We start from the raw sequence: 11,034 nt of genomic DNA, 5'->3' as shown, positions 1-11,034 counted from the left end.
ATTGAGCTTCTCTAGCATTGAAATCAACCAAGTATAGATTCTCATATCTAAATCCTTTGAATATCAAGTTAGAGCCATCTACACTTATGATCTCTACATCATCCACACCAAATATGCACTTGAAACCAAGATCACACAATTGAGCTACCGATAATAGGTTGAAGTTCAAGCTTTCTACTAGTAGCACATTGGAAATGCTCAAGTCATTGGATATTGCAATCTTACCAAGCCCTTTGACCTTGCCTTTGCCATTGTCACCAAATGTGATACTATCAATCCCATTGCTCTTGTTTTCATTGATTGAATTAAACATTCTTGGATCACTCGGTCATGTGTTGTGTGCACCCACTATCAAGCACCCAATGCCTTCCTCCGGCTTTATAATTGACCTACAAAAGAAGATCAATTCCTTTTAGGTACCCAAACTTGCTTGGGTCCTTGAAGGATTAGTTACCAAGGATCTTTGGTACCCAAATGGCCTTCTTCTTTGGGCCCACAATTGGTGTATCAATGAACTTAGCCTTCACACCATTGACACCCTTAAAAGCATGTAACAAGAATCAAATTTAATTGAGGATACATTAGGTAGCTTGTTCTTGTTAATCTTGCAATATTGCTCTACATGCCCAACTTGCTTGCATCTATTGTAAAACTGACCGTTGCCCTTCACAAAGCTAGCTTTGGGAGTGATAAAGGTTGCCTTGCCTTTCTTGGGGGTATAGCCTAATCCCTCTTTGTTGAGAGAAAACCTTTGGCTACCCAAGCACTTTAGCAAGCGAGCATCTCCACCATAGGCATTGCCTAAGGCATGAGTGAGCTCATTCACCTTCTTCTTGAGGGTCTCATTTTTCACCATTAATGAGGCATCACAAGTGAGACCATCACTCAAAGGTAAAGTAGAAGTAGTAGTGCTACAAGAAGTGTTAGTGGGAGCAACTACAATGGGTTTATAAAAAGATTCATCAATAATATCGCATGTTAGTCCCGCATCACAAGACATAATCACTTGCTCCTTCTTGGCTTCCTCTATTTTGACTCACTCGATGAGAGAGGAGTGAGCCTTTTCAAGCTTAGAGTGAGCTTTGCCAAGCTTCTCATGGGCTTCCATTAGCCTCTCATGAGTGGCATTGAGCTCATCAAAGGATTGCTCAAGAAATTTGACTTTCTTGCGTAATTATTTGCACTCCTTTCTCTTATTTCAACGCAAGTGTGCACTTGCTCACACATGTCCAAGAGCTCCTCCTTGGTGTACTCCTCCTCATCATCATCATCATCATTATCACTCCTACAAGCATCACTTTCACATTCATCATCATCACTCACATCATATTTTACCTTGGTAGGCTTTGCCATGAGGCATGTCGATGGAGTAGTCGAAGATAGAGGGCTTGTTGTTGATGGCGATGCTTGCTAGTGCTTTCTTGATAGATTTTTATCATCATCACTAGAGCTATCACTATCCAAAGAGCCATCACTATCCCATGTGACCACATAGCCTCCACCTTTCTTCTTCTTTTGGAAGGTCAGTTCTCTTCTCCTTCTTCTCCTTCTTTTCCTTCTTGTCCTTCTTGTGCTTCTTCTTTTCATCCTCATTATTGTCACTATTGTAGGGACAATTCGCTACAACTGTGATCGGGGCTCTTGCAATTGTAGCATCTTCTCACATATTCATTGTTTTTGGTGTGATCTCTTCTCTTTCTTGCACCATAGCCCTTCTTCTTCATGAATTTTCCCATCTTGCGTACAACGAGGGCCATAGCTTCATCATCAATATCACTAAGATCATCATCATCACTTGATTCTTTCTTGGACTTTGCCTTGTTCTTGGATGATGATGAGCTAGCCTTGAATGCTATACTCTTCTTCTTCTTGTCTTCTTCTTCCTTCTTGTCATCCCCAGTCCCTTTCCACACGGTATGTCTCTTGTGTCATGACATCACCTAGTACTTGGTTAGGGGTAATCTCCTTCAATCCTCCTCTTATGATAAGCAATCTCAACATCTCAAATCTTGGAGGTAGGCACATTAAGAACCGTTGAGAGACATCATCATCCTTGATCTTCTCTCCCAAAGCCTTCAAGTCATTGACAATTACTTGCAATCGATAGAACATCTCTAGAATGCTCTCATCATCCTTCATCTTGAAGCTTGTCAACTTATCCTTGAGAATGTATAACTTGGCACTCTTCACCGCCGGTGTGCCCTCATATGTTTCCTCCAATCTCCTCCACACCTCATTAGCTCTTTCACAATCCTTGATTTGCTCAAACACCTTAGAATCAATAGGCATTGTATATGGTGTTGAGAGCCAGTGTATTGCATTGCTTGTTGGTCTTGTCTTGGTTGGTGGGATTATCGGGATCAATGATAGCATAGTCATTCTCAGTCACCTCCCATACTTGATCATTGATTGAACCAAGATACATCCTTATCTTTCTCTTCCAATAATCATAGCATGTGCTATCAAAGAACGGTGGTTTGCCCCCCACATGGTTGAACACAACTTGAGCCATAATTTAACACCGAGGTTGTTAAGCCTTTAATCAAAGCGGTGACCATGGCTCTGATACCACTTGAAAGGTCTTAATATGGCTAGAGGGGGGTGAATAGCCTATTTAAAATCTACAAATCAACTAGAGCAATTTGATTAGTATAACAAATAGCAAAATACAAACTTGCTCTAGCTCTACAAGGGTTGCAAGCCACCTATCCAATAATTCTAGTTGTTATGATCACTAGGCACACAATCCACTAGGTCACTACTCACTAAGAGCTCTCACAAATGCTACACTAAAGAGCTCCACTAGATGAACTTAATCCACAAAGCAAGCTCTCAATTCTAGCTACACTAAAGAGCTTGATATAGCTAGTTTGTGGGAATGTAAATGAGTAAGTGAGGTGATTATACCACTGCTGTAGAGGAGTAAACCAATCACAAGATGAATACTTTATCAATTACCTGGGAGAATACCAAAGGGCAAGAGACAACCAACTTTTCTCCCGAGGTTCACATGCTTGCCAACACGCTACAGTCCCTGTTGTGTCGACCAACACTTGGTGGTTCGGCAGGCTAAGAGGTGTTGCACGAACCTCAGTCCACACAATTGGACACCGCAAGAACCTACCCACAAGTGAGGTAACTCAATGACACTGAGCAATCCACTAGAGTTACCTTTTGGCGCTCCGCCGGAGAAGGTACAAATCCCCTCACAATCACTAGAGATGGCCATGAACAATCACCAACTCGTGACAATCCTTCTTCGCTGCTCCAAGCATGTCTAGATGGTGGCAACCTACCAAGAGCAACAAGCGAATCCTGTAGCAAAAACACGAACACCAAGTGCCTCTAGATGCAATCACTCAAGCAATGCACTTGGATTCTCTCCCAATCTTCACAAAGATGATGAATCAATGATGGAGGTGAGTGGGAGGGCTTTGGACTAAGCTCACAAGGTTGCTATGTCAATGCAAATAGCCAAGAGAGTGAGCTTGAGCCAGCCATGGGGCTTAAATAGAAGCCCCTATGAAATAGAGCCGTTGTACCCCTTCACTGGGCACAACACGAGGGTGACCGGACTGCTCTGGTCAGATTGATCCAGACACTGGACCTCAGCGTCCGATCAGTGCGATGCACGCCACGTGTCCCCTCTCTTTAAATACTGAGCACCCGATCCCAACGGTCAAGTGATGACAGGATGCGCTGCTTGCGAAGTGACCGGACGCTATTTTCAGTAAGCATCCTAGAAGCGAGAAATCATGACCAGACATGTCCGGTCATGCTCGACCGGACACACCTAGCGTCCGGTCACTCAACGTCATCATATGTAAGACTGACTAGACTCAGGCCCTGAGCGTCCAGTCAATTTTCGCGCCAGCGTCCGGTCATGAGACCAAAATAGCGCGCCCTCTGCTGCCACTGACCGGACTGCGTCGGTCCAACCGAGACCAGCGTTTGGTCACTTATAGTGACCTCCATCTATCCGCACTCTATGGGCGGACACTCCGTCGGTGAAGTTTCTAACCCTTGCTGAAATGTGCCAACCACCAAGTGTATCACCTTGTGCACATGTGTGTTAGCATATTTTCACAAACTATTTTTAAGGGTGTTAGCACTCCACTAGATCTTAAATGCATATGCAATGAATTAGAGCATCTAGTGGCACTTTGATAACCGACATTTTGATACGAGTTTTACCCCTCTTAATAGTACAGCTATCAAACCTAAATGTGATCACACTCACTAAGTGTCTTGATCACCGAAACAAAATGGCTCCTACCATTTATACCTTTGCCTTGAGCCTTTTGTTTTTCTCTTTCTTCTTTTCAAGTCTAAGCACTTCATTATTACCATGGCATCACCATCATCATGTCATGATCTTCATTTGCTCCACCACTTGGACTAGTGCTACCTATCTCATAATCACTTTTGATAAACTAGGTTAGCACTTAGGGTTTCATCAATTCACCAAAACCAAACTAGAGCTTTCACTCTCCATGATGGTGGGCACCCTGTGGCAATGGCGACGACATTCAAGTGAGCCGCAACAACAACAAGGCGGTAGGGGTAGCATGTGAGCAACGACAGCTCACCAGTGACCTGACCGAGAAGCCATCTCGGCTGAAGATGACCCGAGCGAGGCTAGCCACGTGCGCGCTACGAGGTGAACGACGGACCGCAAAGGCACAGTTGCGTCAGCAGCGAGGAGGCGACACTAGAGCTACGACTAGCGTGTGCAAGACGAAGAGGGAGCCAAGGTGAGCTAGTGGTGCAGAGGAATTAGCGCGGGGTGAAGTGGTGGAAGCTGGCCACGACGCGGGCGGAGACGGGCCTTAACGACACGGTGGCGGGCAAAGCTCCAAAATTGGAGCTCAGCCAAGCCGCAATCAAGGCGGGGTGGGGTCGGCTGGAGAGGGGGACGTGAAGGCAGAGACGCGAGCACAAGGAATTGATGAGAGGTGCTCCCTCTCTGACTCGCCGTGACGCCACTCGGTGGCGGCGAAAAGCAGAGAGAGAAGAGAGGAAGAGAGAAATGGAGCGCGACAGTGGGCTCGGCTCGTCCTTGCCTTGGCGGGACGCGAGCGGCAAGCTTGGGAGGCCCACGCGCTGGCACTACGGACAACGTGTGCCCGCGTCCGACCCGCGTGGCCTGAGCACCGTAGTACCATAAATGGCATGGCGACGGCAGCTCGCCCACGTGCGCACGGCAGAGACGACACGCACTGGGCCGGCAATGGCGTAGAGATGCAGCGGACCGGCGTGGATGCAACAATGATGCGACGGCAGCGTAGCGCGGGACGGGGCAGGTGGCGGCGGCGGCGGCTCCGCGCGGCGGGCTAGCGACAGCCGAGCAATGGCTAGGCCAGAGACGGCCATGGCCAGCCACGCGCGGTAGCGCGTGCACGCGCACGCATGACCAACACGGTGATGCCGAGTGCCCAAGTACTTAGATCGCGGCCACGCGACCAACCAGCCCAAAACCGGTAACGCGCATGAATTTTAAAGCGCTCAACACGACCAAACGGTTGCTCCTAAACCTAAACCGTCTTCATCATGCTCAAGATGGCACATGAGACTACCAAATCGAGCTATTACACTACACCACTCCTTAACCCAATCTCTCACAATAAATTGCTAAACATAGCAGTGTCTAACTGTTGACAGACTTGAAAATTTCTAAGTTTTTGAGCTGAATTTGATTTCTATTTGCGATTTCTAAGCTAGTGAAAATATAAGCTAGTACTATCATTTTTCGACCGCAAGTATTTCATTGTCATCTACAAAGTTTGCACTTCCAACTTTATTTAAGTATCACACACATGTTCTATAGCATTTTTTGCTTAATAAAAATTGGTTTTAAACCCTAAGTGATATACATGACTATTGAATCAACTTTCGGTTTCGTATTTTAGTTGATCGTTTCGAGTTACAGAAATTGAATCTACATACTTTATCACATGCATTAACACATAAATATGATGCTCAGTGACATGTGTTAGTAAATGATTTATGGTGTAACACCGAGAGTGTTACAGCAGCATGCCCTTAGAATCTTTTCTTTTAGCTGGTTTAGTCTTGTTGAGTACAATTCAGTACTCAAGGTTTGTTAACCTCTATTGCAGGTGAACCCCAGTTGCAGGTAGGCTTTCGCCCCTATTGTATGACGGTTTTTGAGAAAGAGTACCAACAATAGATGATCTGTGAGTGAATCATCCGATCCCTAGGCAGGATGAGCTTTCGTGTGTTATATATGTTATGGTAGTCATGCTACCCTACCACCTGAGAAGGCTAAAACCTGTGGTTTGTAATATTTAAATAAATAGTTTGTAAATTATGGTTAGTAAGACTTCCTTTTTAAACTCTTACGTAGTATATCTGTGTCAACTCTATCTAATATTACAATGTCTTTTGTAATGATCCTGAACGGATGTGAAAAGTGGATGATTCGGAATCCTCCGAGGACACCCAATAAACTACCGGAATTATCTGGGTTTTCGTGCACAGCAATTAGATGTCTTCAAAAATAACAGATACACGTGGGCTAACATAATTTGGATGGTTCTCCCAATATTTATTCTCATGGTCTCACGCTCTCCTTAAATCCTTATGCAGTGGAGGGATGGTCCTTGAGGAAGCCGAGGAGCAGGTCGTTGACCTGCTCGGGGAACTGCTCGTGCACGAAGTGGCTCCCCTCCGGGACGTAGGTGATCTTCAGGTCCGGCACGAAGTTGTCCATGATGCCGCCGCGCATGGCAGTTTCGAACCCCGGGAACTTGAAGCAGTAATCCTTCTCCCCCATCACCATGAACACCGGCACCTGGAACTTGGCGTCCGGCCGGTTCGGGGTCTTGTGTATAGCTCTGCATGCCCAATCGAATTTCCGTGGAAGCAAAAGCAACGAACATCAGAGTCTTAGTGTTGAGTCTCTGCCGTTTGGCTGCCGAGAGCCGAGAGGGGTGCGTGCGGTGGCTACCTGTACATCTGGAGTGGGTAGCGGAAGCCGGACTTCTCGTAGAGCTTGGCGTAGGCGTCCAGGTCCTCCTCGGTGAACCACTCCGGGAGCGGCGTGGACAGGTCGGCCAGGTCCATGATCTCCTGCCCTTCCTTGGCAATCGGGATGTCGGCGCGGGAGAAGAGCACGTAGACGGTGCGCACCACGCGCCTCACGTCGAACCGCTCGAAGTCGGCCTCTGCCCTGCCCGGCTCCTGCAGAAGAGAAGCAAAAGGAACACCAGCTGCAGAGTGTCAGTTTCGATAAGAGGAGAGTTTTTCAGAGGTGATGCATGCAGTCAGTGGTTCAGTGCTACGCACGCGCCAGCGCAGGACGTAGAAGCCTTCGGGCAGAGGTGTCGATGGCTACGGGGACCGGGCTGAAGGGGATGCCCAGGCACACCACGCCGCGGGTGCGGTCCGGGTGCTGCAGCGCGAACTCGTACGCCGGAAAGGCGCCCCAATCTTTGCCCACCAGGAACGCCTGCACGTGCGGCAAGGCTGATCAGTGGCACTGGGACACGGCAAAATGTTTCCGTTTGGTGGTGACCTGTTGCTTACCTTTGGAACGTTGAGGGCGTCGAGGATGCCGAGCACGTCAGCGGCGAAGTGGTCAAAGGAGACCTCCTCGTGCTCCGGCGGCAGGTCGGACAGCCCGTACCCACGGCAGTCCGGCGCGATGGCGCGGTACCCCGCCGCAGCCACGGCCAGCATCTGGTGGCGCCACGTGTACCATATCTCCGGGAAGCCGTGCAGGAACACCACCGTGCCCAGGTCACCTGTAATACAACACACAAACCAGAAGCACAGCCACACGTCACTCTGCTTTCTCTGCTGGGATTGGGATCCTTCAACTCAAGCAAGGATGAACGATGATGGCAGAGACTCACCTTTGCCTACTTGCGCGACGTGGAGGTTGAGCCCGCGGATGGGGAGGTGGGTGTGCTCGATCTCCTGCGCCATTGCTGCTTGCCCTTCAAGGCCGGACGGCGAGCCACATATTTCATCAGCTTTATAGGGAGGGAGACCAAATGGAGGCACATCAATGGACAGTTCCGCCTGTCTGCTCTGCCTTGCAGTTGTCGTTTGGGTCCTTCCGCAGTTAGCGCCACACTGGCGCTTGGAACATGGTGTTTTCCGAAGATGAGCACAAACACTAGATATGGTGGAATCATAAAATCGATGGATCAGTATCTCTGCACCAGCACCAGGGCCGGAGACAAGGGGAGGCCGGCAGGGGCCATGGCTCCCTAACATGACATCAAATTTTTTTACTTAATATATAATTTAATAATCTATATTTATATTAGAAAGAAATGACAAAACATTTTTGTCGTATATATTTTCATGTCTTCTAGACAATAAAATCACACAAAACATAATTACAATAAAATATTTTGATTCATCTAAACACAATTTTAGGTTTTGCCTACCACATTAAGACAGATCAATTCAGTTTACAACAGTCTAGGTGTCTCAAAGATTAGCGGACAGCAGCAATAACAAAACACAACCCAACGAGCTAAACCTGCCACAAACACCTATTACAAATTACATATGCCATTCAGACTTGAACTGGACCAAGTTGATACATTTCTTCCCTTCTGCGGCTTATCAGAATGGTTCGCCAGAAGATCCTTTACTTCAGTCGACGGCTCATGAGCGTGATTGTAGAGATACTTCTCCCATTCACAGTGACACAGTCCACTTGGGTTAGCCAACCACAACCAGCCTATGTGGTCTTGTGGCCAAAATCTTCAGCTTTGACTTGTACTCTAGAGATTTTTCTTTCCGAGAGAGAAGACCTCAGTCCTGGAGCATCATTGTTTCCTTCAGTAACAGGAGTCTCCCATCCCAGTTTTTTTTTTAAAAAAAGGAGTCTCCCATCCCTCCAAAGAGAACTCTGAAGACAGAGCTTGTTCCTTAGTTTCTAAAGTCCCCATAGGGCAGCTGCACAAACCATATTTCCAACTAAGCACTTAGTGTTACTTAACCACATTGTACCTATCGACAAGAAATTGGCCCCATTCGCTTCGCTGAAAAAACAAGCCGCAACACTGTTCCGACTGATTTATTGTAAGAGAAAAACATTATTCCGGCTGAAAAAATAAGCTGAAAAGTACGGATTATAGGACAAACGAACAAGGCCATTGTCACCCACACACTTATCTAATAAGAATTGGCAAATATCATTGACCTACTGAGCAACTCAGAAATAGTGCATTAAATGGTGTGCCAATTGGGTTTTTGTGCCTGTTCGGCTGGTAGAATTTTAGCTGAAACTGGTTTAAAACACTGTTCTGGCTGAATTGTTATGAGAGAAAAACACTGTTCCGACTAAAAAAAAACCGAATATAGGATAAGCCGAACGGGGCCACATGTCTGAAGTTGTATCGCTAGAATCTCTCTTGTTTTTGTAGGCTCTTGATAAGTCAAGAACGAATAATGAGCGAAACGCCTAGCGCCCAGACGTCCTATCCGGACACAGCTCCTTGCTCTGCCCGTCCGTGTGGACTCGCGACAGATCCGCCCCACCCCACTCCGTTTCACGCGCCGCCCCGCCCGCTCCGTTCCACGCGCGTGCGGGCCTGTGGGACCGTCCCGCCTGCTCCTTTCCAAGCGCGCACGAGGTTTCGCTCGCTCTGTTTTGCACATGCACGCGAGAAAAGCATATGTACTTTTGCAACCTCCAAAACTAGTTTTGCAACATCCAGAGAAAAATAATTGCAACATGCGTTTGAAAACAAATGAAACGTTTGGAACAAAAATTTGCAACATACATGTGCAGCCATCGTAACACATGGAACATCCAAATCTACTTTGCAACATCTAAATAAAATAGTTGCAACATCTTCCTAGAATAGTTGAAACACTTCAAACATACACTTGCAACATACGTGTGTATCCATTGCAACACATGCAACATCCCTGATATACTTTTGCAACATTCAAATACAACACTTGCAACATCCATATGAAACACCGGCAACATGCATATGAAACACCTGAAACACTTGAAACATACACTTGCAACATGCTAAATCAGCGCAACATCTTCTTCCTACTTGGGCGAATGGAGGCTCGTCGGTGTGGAGAGAGAGGGGGAAAGGTCGCTGGTCTTGCACGAGCTGGCACTGGAGAAGGATGGAGGCGCTCGGATCTCGCCGCTTCGGGTCTCGTCGCTCCGGATCTCGGAGTGGGGCGCGACAGTGGATGGAAGGTCGTCGGTCTTGCATGAGCTGGCGCCAGAGAAGGATGGAGGCGCTCGGGTCTCGCCGCACTGGATCTCGGAGTGGGCCACGCTAGTGGATGGAAGGCCGTCGGTCTTGCACGAGTTGGCGCTGGAGAAGGATGGAGGTGCTCGGATCTCGTCGTTCCGAGTCTCGCTGCTATGGATCTTAGAGTGGGGCGCGACGGTGAATGGAGGCGCGGCGATGGATGGAGCGCGATGCAACCAAGCGCGCGTGTGGCCTAGGGTGTGTTGATGAAATATGGTCGGCAGTCTACCTAGGGGTATGCCCAAGGTAGTAGATTGTCGGCAGACAAATGCGCAAGCCACAAACAAGACGGTGACGCAAGATAGACACGAGGTTTTATCTAGGTTCGGCCGCCAAAAAGGCGTAATACCTACATCCTACGTCTTGATTGTATTGATGTATGTCAATAAGAGATGTTTTTAGAGGGGTCCCCTGCCCGCCTTATATAGTCCGGGGGGCAGGATTACAGATCTGGAAACTAATCCTAGTCAGTTACAATTGACATAGGTGACCGGATAAGGATTCCTATTCTAATCGACCAAGATCTTGCTTGATCGCCAAATCTGTCTTGACTCCTTGCGCGGGACTCCGAACAGGTTGGCCGGGCCGCGCGTCGTCTTTTGGTGGACCGGACCCACTGATCCGGGCCGGCCCAATCTTAGCCGTAAGGGTATAGGGGTTAATACCCCCACAGCTAGTCCCCGAGCACCATGTATTATGCTGCGACACGCCATTTTAACCTTCTCCGAATAGTAAAGCTTGAGTCCTTGACATTTCTGACCACCGTTAT

At 47.7% G+C, this 11,034-nt stretch overlaps 1 pseudogene; it reads right to left on the bottom strand.

The window, feature by feature from the left end:
* Nucleotides 1-6,601: 6,601 nt before the first annotated feature.
* On the bottom strand, nt 6,602-7,956 carry LOC136474027 (uncharacterized; annotated as a pseudogene).
* Nucleotides 7,957-11,034: the final 3,078 nt, after the last annotated feature.

Source organism: Miscanthus floridulus, chromosome 8 (genome assembly GCF_019320115.1).
Source record: "Miscanthus floridulus cultivar M001 chromosome 8, ASM1932011v1, whole genome shotgun sequence".
Classification (NCBI taxonomy): Eukaryota; Viridiplantae; Streptophyta; class Magnoliopsida; order Poales; family Poaceae; genus Miscanthus; species Miscanthus floridulus.
This window is presented reverse-complemented; position numbering and strand designations above follow the sequence as displayed.